This window comes from Nicotiana tabacum, chromosome 22 (genome assembly GCF_000715075.1).
Source record: "Nicotiana tabacum cultivar K326 chromosome 22, ASM71507v2, whole genome shotgun sequence".
NCBI classification, from domain to species: domain Eukaryota; kingdom Viridiplantae; phylum Streptophyta; class Magnoliopsida; order Solanales; family Solanaceae; genus Nicotiana; species Nicotiana tabacum.
The window spans coordinates 92,361,256-92,375,172 of NC_134101.1; the positions used below are offsets into that span (position 1 = coordinate 92,361,256).

At 40.9% G+C, this 13,917-nt stretch overlaps 1 long non-coding RNA gene across 1 annotated transcript; it reads left to right on the forward strand.

Moving 5' to 3' along the window:
* Positions 1–1,307: 1,307 nt before the first annotated feature.
* On the forward strand, positions 1,308–9,919 carry LOC107822991 (uncharacterized). The gene is made up of 3 exons (XR_001656522.2): positions 1,308–1,992; positions 8,925–8,983; positions 9,163–9,919. It is a non-coding gene; the product is annotated as an uncharacterized LOC107822991 (long non-coding RNA).
* Positions 9,920–13,917: the final 3,998 nt, after the last annotated feature.

The following is a 13,917-nucleotide window of genomic DNA, read 5'->3' on the forward strand; positions in this document are numbered from 1 at the left end:
CAACCTCGGAGTTGCTACAAAATTGAAACAGAAAAATGTCATTACGGAGCCCACCTCCAGTTAAAACAATGAAAAAGCATGTTCGGCACTTACATGTGAAGTTCCATTTCTCAGAAAAGGGCAGAAACTCTCCAGAAATGATACCGATTGTTCGAGCTCAAACGAACCGGCTCATCCATCCACGGTCCTCGTCCTCTTCGCTATTAACGGTAGGAGCCCGGGTGGATCGACGCTGCAGAGCAATCAAACCTCGATAGCGCAGTGACTGATATAACCTCACAAGATGACTGAGGGTAAACTCAATCCCAGCCTTGTCGGCGAAATATCTTATTGTTTGCACCATCTTCCAAACGAATGGGTGAGCTTGTGCCAAGGTAACCCGATATCTCCGACGAAACGCAAGCACGACCCGGTCGGGGGGACCCGATGCAAAAGTATGCGTGTGTAGACATGTAATTTTTGACCCTCCCCAAAATTTTACATCTTTTTAGTGTTTATATATTTCTTTTAATTCTAATATTGTTATTTTGCCTATTTTTGATCTTTTAGCTCTATTTTCTCGTAAAATAAAAACTACAAAAATATAGTCCTTCGTTTTAGCTAATAGGTACTTTATCTAGTTGGTTTTTGTTTTTCTTACTTTTCATAAAATAGAAAAAAAAGAGTCATAGTTTTGTTTAGCAAAATATAAAAAAGAAAAAGTTCAAAATATATGTATTTTTATTTGTGTCTATTTGATGTAGTGTAAGTCTTAAATCGTACATTTTTAGAAATAGATTGAGAGATTTTATACTACCTTAAGAATATAGCTATTTTGTTTTCCTTAATATTTCTTTTTTCATTTTTAGTTTAGGAGTGGTGTTTTTATGAACTTACTTTTGATTTAGCTAAAGGAAAATATAATAAAAATCAAAAAAGACAATAGAAAAACAAAATGAAAGAAAGAAGGAAATGAACGAAAATACAAATGTCAAAAAGGAGAAGAGAAAATTCAAAACTGTCCGTAACCCCTTTTCATTCCTATACCCACTTGCCATTTCTTTTAATTTTCCTATATGTTCCATGTCCTCATTTAACCAATGAAATCTTGACACCTCACCATCCTTTATTGTTTCATCTAACAAATCCAACGGTTTTCATGTGCACTCCATGACAAATACACACATATCAGATAAATGCAAAATACACTACCCTTACCAATTAGACCCCACGCCTTCTCACTACACTACAGATAATGGGGACCACATGGTGAATTGGGAGAATAACTTATTCCCCAAGAAAATTGACACGGCAGAGTTTTGGATATACATAGATAGTGAGATACAAAGAAATGAGGGGAAGTAGCTAACCCTAGGAAAGTATGCAGCATCAGCCGCTAGAACACAAGAGAGCCCGCAACTCTTCTTCTTCATAAAACACCTAACAAAGAACACTAGAGAACCCTAGGGTCAGCAGCCATTTCCATCAGAAGAGAAGTGTCACCATCTTCATAAACACAAACCCTAGAGAAGCACCTAGCCCACCCACCAGCAAGCCAACCTCCATTCTGCCGCTGCTGCCTTTACTACGCCTCCACACGCAGCAACGCTCTTCACCACCAAACTCGCCTAAACCAACGTCCCATTCCTCTCCAAGGCGCTGTTGTTCCTGTCCAAACGACCCTCACCTCGCCGGAAACCACCCAACCAGACCAGCGACCAACCCTAACTCCATCTAGTTCCTCCATTCATGGACTCACCTTCAAAAGAACAACACAACTCCTTCGCCCCTTCTTCCGAAAATCAGTCCAAAACAACACCTGAAAATGGTCTATCCATTGATAAAATCAGAAAACAGAACAAGGTTTTGGAGTCATCGTTTGTCGCTCTGATTTGTCACCGATTTGAGGTTCGAGTCTGCGAATCCGTGTTCAGGTTTGCCGCTGCCGATGGTTTCTGTTTGAGACTCTGTTTTCCGGCCATGTAACGCATCCGGAGGTTCTGATATATAAAGGTCAATTTTTTCTTTCTCTTTGTTCTATTTGATTTTTTTCCTATAAGTTGTTTGAGTGAATTGTTGTAATAATCTGTATTATATGATTGTCAGTTTGATGTCAATGTAAGGCAAATCTATTGTTTATAAGAAATGTTTTAACATTATTGATGGTGATTACCTAGTTCCTTATTCCATATTTATTTGGCAATGTTTTGGAAAATGTGTTTCATCACAAGTCTATCCTGAATCTCACTTAGGCTTCACATATTATTTACAGTAAGTAGATACATGCTTTTCTGATGCATAAGTGAGCCTTATACAGCAGATATAGTCGCTGAATGCTTTACAGAGGATCCAGTACTAAGATGCGATAATTAGCTCTTTTGATGACTCTGGTTCACTTTGCTAGTTATTTTAGCTTCCCTTGATTCATGTTTTCTTTGAATGATCTTAACGTTTATTGGTCTAGATGTTTATTTTGGTGTGTTTATAAGGATGGTTGGAATGAATTATTTTGAATAATATTTGGAGCCTCGGAATAGGGTAAAGATCGAGCCCATTAGCCATTGAAATATTGCTCACATGCTTAGGAATTGGGCTCGGTCAAATGCATGAAATAAGAAGTTAAAAGGTTAGGAGCACGAAATCTCATTTAGTGAAAGTGCTTCATAATCGTAGGCCTTTCACGCATAATCTCAAAGTAGTTTAGTAAAATAATTCAAGAACATCGTAGTTGCTTTAGGCGCACTATTTTTAAATTAATTTCCTAAATCCGGGTATGCATTTCATGTGACCCAAATCCAAATCTCAACAATGTTAGATAAAATGTGTCGTGGACCACGGTTGCATTTATGTGACGTGGTTCAAGACGTGTTTTAGATGACGTTGAATCTTTCTCCTAAAAAATAGCGGTTATAAAGTTAAATTGTACCATAGGTTAGAAAATGTATTAAAATCAGATAATAGGCCAATTATAACAGTTGAGCAACCGTGCTAGAACCACAGAATCCGGGAATGCCTAACACCTTCTCCCGGGTTAACATAATTCCTTGCTCGGATTTCTGTGTTCGCGGACTGTAAAACAGAGTCAATCTTTTCCTCGATTCGGGATTTGAACCGGTGACTTGGGATACCATAAAATTATCTCAAGTGGCTACTCTAAATTTTAAATAATAAATCTCGTTTCGAGTGTCACTTTAAGTTGGAAAAAAGCTCCCTTATACCCTTTCCGGAGTGTAGGTAAAAAAGGAGGTGTGACAACGTGTACACGCTCAAAAACATCTCGACATAGGTCATGATGCTCTCCTCAGAGGAAGGTACTTATAATACCACACCTTCTCCCCATCCACATTCTTTTCTGATCATCTCGAGGTTTTCCTCTCCCACTGATGAGACGAACCTCGACGCATGCTCCCGATGTCCTGGAACATTGGGAGGTCTCTCCAACGTAATGTCCTTTCTTGAGGCAAGGCATCTCGAGGCCTGCTCACCAAGCACCGGCGGTGTACCATCGACCGAATGCGGAACATGGGCAGAACTCCCCTCTCTTTGGCGGGCGGATATCGACGTATCAGTCATGGCTATGATAAAATGAGAAGGGGGAGATATAAATTTGAGCAAAGATTTTTAGTTGGAACAATGGGAGAACTAGCACAGAGCGCCAGGTTTTGTGGTCACTCAAAGTAGCAAAATATCCACTGGAGAGGCAAATGAATGAATATATGGGGCAAGGCAGCGGCTTCTCGCCTACCTAGAGGGCCAATTAATTCTGGTCGCGTTAACATCACCCCTTTTTTTAGGGAAATGTACTGGCAAGACCATCCTGGGGTCCCTTCACCAGATTGCTCGAATGCTACTATCCTGCGAAATTCGATAAGCAGCGAGGCCTCAAGGGCTCCTCGCTATCACTAGCACTGGCCCTAAAGAAGCTGCCGATCTAACTTCGGGGCAGGACCCGATTTAGTGGTCCCGATCGCCCCGAATACGGTTTTCGAAGAGCTAACGCCAAAAGTTGAAGGCTAACTCTGCACAAGCAGTGAGGTAGAAATAATGAAAAGATAGAAAAAAGAAAAACCCTTTTTCCATTGCCAAAAATACAAAGAAAGAAAAAAAAGGGGGGAGGCAACACAAGGCCTACACTTCATCGCCACTATCCTCCGAACCATCTCCTGGATCCTCGTCTGGGACGATCAAAAGCGCCAACTTCCTCTCCAGCTCCCGGGCCTCCTCGATTCCAACTGACAGATCGACACCTCCGGCCTCGATTTCCTCCAAGGTCTTCCTCCTCACCTCTGCCCTAGCATGTTCGATAGCACGATCCAGTTTCTGCTCATCCTTTATCGATACATCACGGGCTATATGATTTCCCGTGGTTGCGTCCTTCAGGTAAGTAGCAACATTTCCTTTGATCTAGGACTTGGCCGCAACCAGCACAGCAATCTCTTTTCGAGCATCCTTGCGAAGACCATGGGTTGACACCAACCCTGAGGTCACTACCTCATTTAGTTTTCTCATCTCGAGGATCTCCACATTCAGTCGCCCAAATCTGCGAGTCATTTTGCTCGACCTACAAAAGGAAAAGTGAATAATTCAGTGTCAAATTATGGGAGCGAAAGAAAGTCTCATGCTTAACAAAATACCTACTCGGTAAGGGAGCGTTTTCTCGAAGTGCTCCCTCCAAAGTAGCCCGGAGCTCACCTGACTCTTTCTCCTTCCGGGCAGAACGAGCCTCCGACTCTTGCAGTCTCGAGGATAGCTTCTCAAGATCCTTCTCATAGCACGAAAGCTCCTCGTTAAGCCTAAAGTGGGCATGATCATACATCTCCTTGCACTACAGCAAAACAGAAGAGTTAGAAGAATGAGGAAAGATGCTCGAGGATAAAAGAAATATACTTAAAGCAGCTATCACCTGCTGCATGAACCTCTCGTCCTCCTTGACAGAGCCGGGATCGTCAAGATCGATGTTCCCCCTAACATCATCAAAAATATTGCCAAGCGTGCCTCCCCCTTGAGAGGACCCTCGGCTTTGGTGGTGTTCACATCTTGAGCATCCCTTAGCTCCCCTGATGAGAAATGAGAGCCGAAAATGAAATCACTTATGTCACCAATGTCCACGAGAGGCAATTCTTGCTCCTGAAAAGCTCCGAGCTCAGATCCTTTGGGACCGGCAACAACGGTCCCCCTATAAAAAACGGCACCACATCCGACCGTAGGATCAGGAACCATGTTAGCATCCTCCTCGAGGGTCTCCGCCGCACGGGACCGACCTGAATCAGATGTCCCCGATTCAGCAGCTTCCGGTCGGAGTATCTGCGGGACTCCCGCATCCGGCCTCAGCCTCTCCTCTAAACGGTATCCACTCTCATCATCATTTTTGTCCCCAGCACTGAGGCTTGCCTTGGAAGCAGAAGCTGAGGTCCCAATGGCGGTTCTAGGACTGTGTGGCTTAGGTTTCTTCATCACATAAGGGTCGACAGCCTCCTTGCCTTTCCTTTTATTACCCTTGATAGGCTCCGAAACCTCCATCCCTCCTCCAGGGGGTGGTCTCATCATCACATTCTTGCCAAGGCCTGCGCAAGCATAGAGGCCACAACTTATCAGCACAAGAAGGTACAGGAAAAAACGTCGGGTTAAGACGTAGGCGACAAGAGAAACTTTACCATGGCTCTTGTCCACCCACTACGTCTTGGCCAAGTCGGTCCAAATCAGGCAAGATACGGAAACTTGTTGTCCAACCGCCCAATCCACCCCGGTAGATCCAAGACCGCTTCAGGATACCAAGCGGCAACTGCAGAAAACAAAAGGAGGTCATCTTTTTTGGAAGAAAGGAAAGAGGGTCAAAAAATATGTCCGAGGGAAACAATGATTACGTTGCATGTTCCACCTCTTCGGGAAAGGCATCCTCCCGGTTGGAATGATGTCCAGGGTTTTAACTCGGACGAACCTACTCATCCATCCCCGATCTTTTTCCTCGTCGGTGCTCGAGAAAAATGATTTCTTGGATTGATGATGAAGCCTAATCAAGCCTCGATAGAATCGAGGGATGTACATCTTGATCAAGTGATTCAGGGTAAAGGTCTCGTCCCTAACCTTGTCAATAAAATAACGGAGCATCCAGACTATCCTCCAAAAAGAGGGATAGATTTGACCGAGCGTCACCTGATGCTTATCGCAAAAGTCAAGGATGACCGAATCTATCTCCGGAGGAGGGGATCCAGAAGGATCGCCAGGACCCAAAGTAAAGGGATAAGGATATACGTGGAGGAAACCAGCTTTGTAGTCCGTTATATTCTCATCAGGGCTGGGAATCTCCACCTCCACTGCCTTCCTCCATCGGTAGTCCCTTTTTACCGTACCTACATCGGTCACGACACTGACGTACCGCGACACGTGTTCGCATCGGCCCGGTGTAGCAGGGGGTTTTCCGATTGTATAATCTTTCGACATGTCAATATCGGGGGGAGTACATTGTCCCAGGGTGGGTATCACTTTTGTTTTCTCCTTAGACGGCCTAGATGAATAGGCGACTTCATTTCGACGAGGAACCGTCCTAGAAGTTCTGGCCATTGCGATGGTAAAATTTTCTCTAAGAAAGTAAGAAGGAAGAATGTAAAAAGAGATGGGTCTGGATTCGCGAATTTGAATATGTTGGGAAAATAAGGATTATCAAAAGGTTGATATATTTATAGGAACCATATGGGCAGCGGAAGGGACGACCAATAGCGGTTCGTGAGTTTCTCGATAGTTGCATTTGACGGCGACCCTTGCACGATTTTTTGGGGCATGGCATTTAATGCTCTAATAGGTTGATGTCATGGTGGTTATGTCCTCAGAACGGAGGCTCAAAATCGTTTCATATTACTTCGTTCTAGGAAACGCGGAGACTATCTGTATACGACGAAATTGGAGGGTCCAATTTCTCGTAATTAAGGCATTTCAGGAAATCATCTCGAGACCTCGAGGCTGCGAGTCTGTGGTCAAGCTCCCTCCCTCGAGGTTCGTTGGCGCCCGACCTAACGACAATGTTGGCCGCAGTCATGATGGGAATGGGGAGTTCCCTAGGCATGCAGCTAGTACTGGCAGAGCCTGGTGCCATCTAGTTGTCCCATTCCCCTATTTTTGTAATTAATGCTTTTGTACTATGTTGGAATTCCCCTCCTATATAAAGGGGGTCCTTGACATTTTGTAAACTCTCTATTGCTTCAGCTACTCAACACGAAATATACAAGAACTTTCTCTTTGCTCTCTAGCATATTCTCTCAATATTATTGCCTCCATTTATTGTCTTCTTACTTGTTCTTCATTTATTGCTTATCACTAGCCATAAAGAGCCTCCATTGATTTTATTATAACTGTTAGTCATATAGCAACTGCCTTCGATAGCTCATAATCGAGCTCCGGGATCGACCTCGAAGCCCAGAATTGACAATCCCGAGGCCCCGAACAACTGACCTATCGGTTTGATTACAGCTCTCTCCTTAACTTTATTTTGCCTCTAAGTCTCACATATCTAGCATCAACTTCTTAAAAAACTAGCATAAAAATAGATCACGTATTTTTAGAGTCCCATCAACAAATTTAATTGTTATAACCATTTTAACGGTAACTAGAGATCATCTTTGAAAGTACATAAATAGGTTAATCATGTTAACTTGGAGGTTACAAATATTTAAGATCATTGACTGCAAGTACTAAGAGGTTTGGAAGGCTTAGGAGCTAAACCAATTAAAAAAAATAAGTTTCATCAAAAGTTGACAAGTTGAGAATATTATAACATGTACTATTGGGGTGAGACTAGGGTGCTCAAAATGATAAGGAGCATTTCTCCCAATGTACTTGGAACTACGGGATGATCCATATATCAAATAGATGATTTATGAGTCTAGTTTCTAACACATTAAACTGTTTATCAATACGACATCGAAGTAGAGAGATATGTGCAATTTCACGAGACTGCACAGACCACATAGGTGACACGTAGGTATGTCACTGAAGCTTTTTGAGTATTAGATTTCATGTGTTATATGAGGTCTTTTTGGGATATATTATATATCAAATTAAAGGTATTGGAATTTAGTTTCTAATACTCTTAACGTTCATTCATACAACATCTGGAAAAAAAGATATAAGCATCGGAAGAAGGGCCAATGCTAGGGTGCCAAGCTAGCACCTCATTGACTTTTCAAAAGTAAGTATATATATATAGGGTTTTAAATCGTATTTCTCTTAATTTTTCATAGAACACGACCAGAGAACCCCCAAAAACTTAACCTTAAGCTCTCTACAAGGGTTCCAAAGAAGATTAACATCATGGGTATGAAATCAAGAAGTGATAACAGTAGAACAATCCCTACGACGTAAGTATCGCTATATCGCCTCTTTGTTTCTTTGTAGTTTGAGTTTTGGAACGTACTTCATAGTTAAGAAAATGCCTACTTTATGTATTTAATCTTTTAAATGTCAATAAAGGTTCATAAATTTGTTTCGTAATAATTAGAACTCACGATACGGTGATCAGAAGCCGTGAGGTCGATTTATTGCACATTTAGTGGACTGTTTTGTAGTCTACTCATGTTGGCCTCTTGTGCTGATGTTTTATGAATTTTTTGAGTAGAAAAGGTTTGGATAAACACCACATAATGATATAATGGTGGGCTGATCATTCGTCATTACATTTTTTAGGTTGTTTGACACTACTTTGGCTATCGTTTTATGTGTGAATTGATTAGGGTGTCTGGGCTGTTTTGTGGTATATTATGATGGCGATAAGGTTGGAAAATGATGAATATATGTTGTTCCTGTTGTTTTATTGTTGTTTTTGGTATTTAGTATTGCACGAGGGCCTTTTTATAGGGGAGATGCTTCCCAAATTACGTAAACAAGCTACTAGTTTAGGTTGTGGAGTTAGCCTCTACTCAGCACTGATTTTGAATATCCTTATACTTTGGTAGATTGAGTTGAGTTGTTTGAAGAATTTCTTGGAAGGTATTAAGGAATCAACGGAGTTAAGGTATGTTAACGTTAAACCTTTCCTTTATTTTGGCATGATACCGTAACTACATGCGTTTGATAACGAGGCATAAAGAGAAGTTCTTATTCCTGAATTTATGTACATTATTCTAGTCTCATAAGCTACAGTATTCTCCCTTATCGTGACTTTATATTCAGTTAAGTTTTGTCTTCTTTCAGCCAGGATAGCAGAGAGTTTAATATATAAAGTATTATAGTATTTTCACCACCACCGAGCTATAATCGGTTAGCAGGCCCCTATTAAGCAATCTTACATAAGATGGAAAGTTATATACCGAGCCTATTGTGGCCGAGCGCCTATGAGTAAGCCCAGAATGGCCGAGACACAGAGCCTAGTATGACCGAGTGCCTATGTGCGAGCATACTAAGGCAGAGCAGTTACACATATCGAGCCTTAGGGCCGGACATCTATTTTAATTACTATATTGAGAGAGATGAGTCAGTATCAGGAGGTAAGCATATCTTCAATAATATTCAACTCCCAGGTACATTCAGTTGTTATATTATCAGTTCAGTTTCAGTTTTCAGTTATTTTGTTGCCTTACATACTCGATACATTATTTCGTATTGATGTCCCTTTTGTTGGGGACACTGCATTTTATGGTTGCAGGTCCTAATAGACAGTTGGACAGACCTTCTGAGTAGACAAAGTCAAACATCACCTTAGTTAGTAAGCTCCACTTCCTCAGAGTTACCAGATTTATACCTTGGAGTCCATTTTATATATACAGGTTTGATGGGTAGGTCGAGGCCCTATCCCAACCATGATACAGTTCAGTCATCCCTAGAGGCTTGTAGACGAGTCCTATATGTTTTTTATATCAATATTGTGGCTTTACTAGCCCTATGTAGATGTTTAGTTTGGTATTGTTGGTTGTAGAGTTATTTTCAGATTATTCAGAATATGTTTTCATCAGCCTAAGTTGAGTGTTACCCCTACAAACTTCACAGTTACAGAGAGGTATGCTCGGGCCGAGTATGGCACCGGGTGCCGGCCACGCCTCTTCCAGGTTTGGGGCATGACAAACTCTGTATCAAAGTAGTTCCATTCTAAAGAGTCTACAAGTTGTGTCTAGTAGAGTTTTGTTTATGGGTGTGTTGTGCACTACACTTATAAGTAGGAGCCTGTAGGGCATTTAGGACTTTCACTCTTTCTTATTACTCTAGATCGTGTGGTAGCGCTCAATTGTAAGATTCAAACTCCTAACTTTTATTTTATTCGTAATACAACGAAACATACATCTAGAAAGACAGTTGGTAAGAGATTGAATGTGGCTGTAAAAGAGTTAAGTCAGAAGAACTCGAGTTTCCCTCATGTTTACGGTAAGTAAATGTAAGGTATTCAGCAGATCATATGTGTATTAAGACGTGTAAGATTCTTGATAAAGAACCCTAAGGCATGAATATCTATCCACCTATATGGTAAAAAGTAATAAGAGAATCAGAATGTAGAAACAACTTTCAACAAGTAAAAGAAGCAAGGTGAAGAAGGGTACGTGGTACCCAGTTAGTGAAAATTATCAATATTTACAATTTCGGTAGAGAAATATAAGCATTATGAGGCCCATAAGCTACTGTATCCCCTCATAAGCACCCCAAAAGTACAACAACCAAGACACACACTCTGAAGAGACCCTCTATCAATTTAAAGTTGTTTCTTTTACCTTTATGATACTGAAATGTAGAATCCATCGTGATACAGAAATATCGCAAGTCCCGACACCATCCAATGTAAATCTCAAATTCCAGCCATATGCAAGTCCTAAAAATTCCTAATTGCTACATATAACTCCTGAATCCATTAGAACCTTCTCGAGAGTAATCCACTCTGCTCAAATCTCTATTGCACCACCCATACGGGTCGAACGATCTGTGCCCCATTAGCACGACGACACCCAAAGAAGTAATCCATACCTCTAAGCAACCGATCAAATTCCTACTCTATGCGCACTACATCCTTCGCGAATAACAACTCAATCATTCCATTATTCCTATATACCCATAAAGCGTAATACATCATGCATCCAGAAATTTCGTTGCATATTAAGTCATCCTCCAAACAAAGATCTGCAAGTCATAACCGATCCACAAGTATGCCTCAGACCGAAACCAATATAACACATAACCATGTAATCAACTCGTCAATAGCAGGCTCCCCACTTGGCTCAAAGCGATGGAATAAAACATCTGATAACTTACAATAACCATACCCCATTACTGCCATAATACCATAGTGAGATTCAACTAAATCCTTCAAAAACTCATGTAACGCAAATCACATAATACCTCAAATCATCTGCTAAGCTCGCATTCATCCTCGTGGTGGACAGGTCAACTTTCTCAACCAATCCAAACTCAAATCGCAATACATATACCCACTGGTAGAAAAGAAGCTCCACACAACATCATAAGGATCACACATCTATAAATTACCTCTCAGATGGTAACCCACCTATTTTGCATCAAAGTGACATCTCTATATTCCCTTTTACAACCACAACTACTACGCAATCACTTAATCTTCCTGATTTTGAACTCATCAACATGACATGAGAATCTAATTCGTTCCACAATTAAACATCATGAAAGATCCTTTAATACACTCATAACTCGAGAGTGTACATCACATCAAGACAAAAATCAACCACCTAATAGTCCTTTTACATCTCAAGTAAACTCTCCTTGTCACATTCAAACTATGTGAACACATCATACTCATCATATAGTCATCCAACCACTCACCGGGCCACCAGTCCCACTCATAGGTACACCACATGACATAGAAGTCCAACACCATGTGCTCACATAGTCGAAATCCTTGTGCTCAAGCTACAGTCAAAACTCGGCCTCAAGTCCTCCAGACTGGCCTATCATTAGCACACAGAAGTCACATCTCACACCTCATCCATAGAATCACAAGTTGTCGATGCATAGTTGATACCGAGCGCTCATATACGCATATGAGTGAGTGGAAGAAATTCAAAGAGTTACACTTCAAGTTGAATCAATGTCGCACGATAAGGAAAGAAAGATGGGAAGTTTATCCTAAATGCCATGTAGCCTCTCGATGGTAGGTACGAACATCATCATACCTATCTTCAAGATTCTACTAGACACTTGCGCATGAATCGTAGAACCTATGAACCTAGAGCTCTGATACCAACTTTGTCACGACCCAAAATCCAAATAGCCGTGATGTACCTAACCCAAACCACTAGGTAAGCTAATTAGCAATAATAATCCAATTCATTATGAGATTTACTAAGAAATGTTATGATAATATAACTGAACTTCTATACAAAAAATTCCCAAGGACTGGTAGTACAAATCATGAGCTTCTAAGATTTAGAGTTTGCAAAGCTTGAATGAAATAAATAAATCATCTGTTTGAAATATACATGAATTGATTAAAAATTCTAAAATATGACCAGAACAGGTACATCTTCAATGCCAGCCCCCGCCATACATAGCAATATTAGCATCCAAATCTTCATAGAAGGTGCAGAAGTGTAGTATGAGTACAATCGACCCATGTACTAAATAAGTAACAAACCTAACCTTAGGCTGAAAATAGTGTCGAGTTGTGATAGTGGTCAAAGTCCAACACTATTAGCCAATAATAGCTCATAACAATATAATAAAAGTGGTACAAGAAATAACTCTGAGATGTGACTCAGCTAGTTCACAATTACGAAAAATAGTCATGCTTTTCAAGTATAACAGTAAAGCCCAATTCCATCATCGAAATTACCAAAATATGAGTAAGTCAGAAAAATTGTGATTTTTCCTAAAAACGTTCAACAATAAGTAAGATGCTTCATTATCAGATAACATGAGGAAAGTACATCTATATGCCTACATGTCAATGTGCATGTGAAGTCATAAATATAACAAAACCATGTAACATGAGGAAATACATGTCTATGCATGTATGTCAAGTGTGCATGTCATATGCAATGCATCACAATGATGAACTCATGTACTCACACTCTCAGAGTACTCAATATCACAGTCTCATACTCCCGCTCATCACGCTCAATCACTCAGCACTATACAGTACCCGCTGCGGTGTGCAGCCTGATCCCATTATGAATCAATAAATCCTGCTGTGGCGCGCAGCCCGATCCTATCATGAATCAATAACAACCCCGCTCACTGTGGGTGTGCAGACTCCGGAGGGGCAGATCCAGCCTAAGCGCTATAATAAGCTAATCATGGCATGAATCAATAAAGCTTGTTGCAGCGTGCAACCCGATCCCATAAATATCACTCACAAACAGGCCCTCGGTCTCACTCAGTCATCAATCTCTCCAGTCTCTCGGGATCACAATGTCATGAAAATCATCCCAAAATTGATGATATGATGTATCCATAAATAACAACAGAGACTGAGATATAATATGCAAATGAATGAGTATGACTGAATATGTAACTGCAATTTAAGCAAACAACTCCACAGCAGATATGACCTCAGTGGGTCCCAATAGAATAAGCATATTGCCTAAAGATGGTTTCTAATATAGATCACAACTCAATTACTCTAACACGTAGAAATCTCATGGAAAAAGACAAGATTCAGTAACTACACAGTGCCATAAAAACAACCGAGTGAAAGTTCACCACAGTGCACGCCCACACACCCGTCATCTAGCATGTGCATCACCTCAACACCAAACAAAAGTCATGTATATTTAGGGGTTCATGCCCTCGCCACCAAGTTTAGAAGTGTTACTTATCTTGAACAAGCCAAATCCAATACCGAGCAAGCCAAACAATACTCAAAAAATTCCATCTCGCGCATACGGACCTCTTAACGACTCGAAACTAGCCAGAAACAACTCAAGAACATCAAATAATGCCAAATGAACAAACCCAATCGATAAAGGTCGAATCTTAATCAAAAGCCCAAAGTCA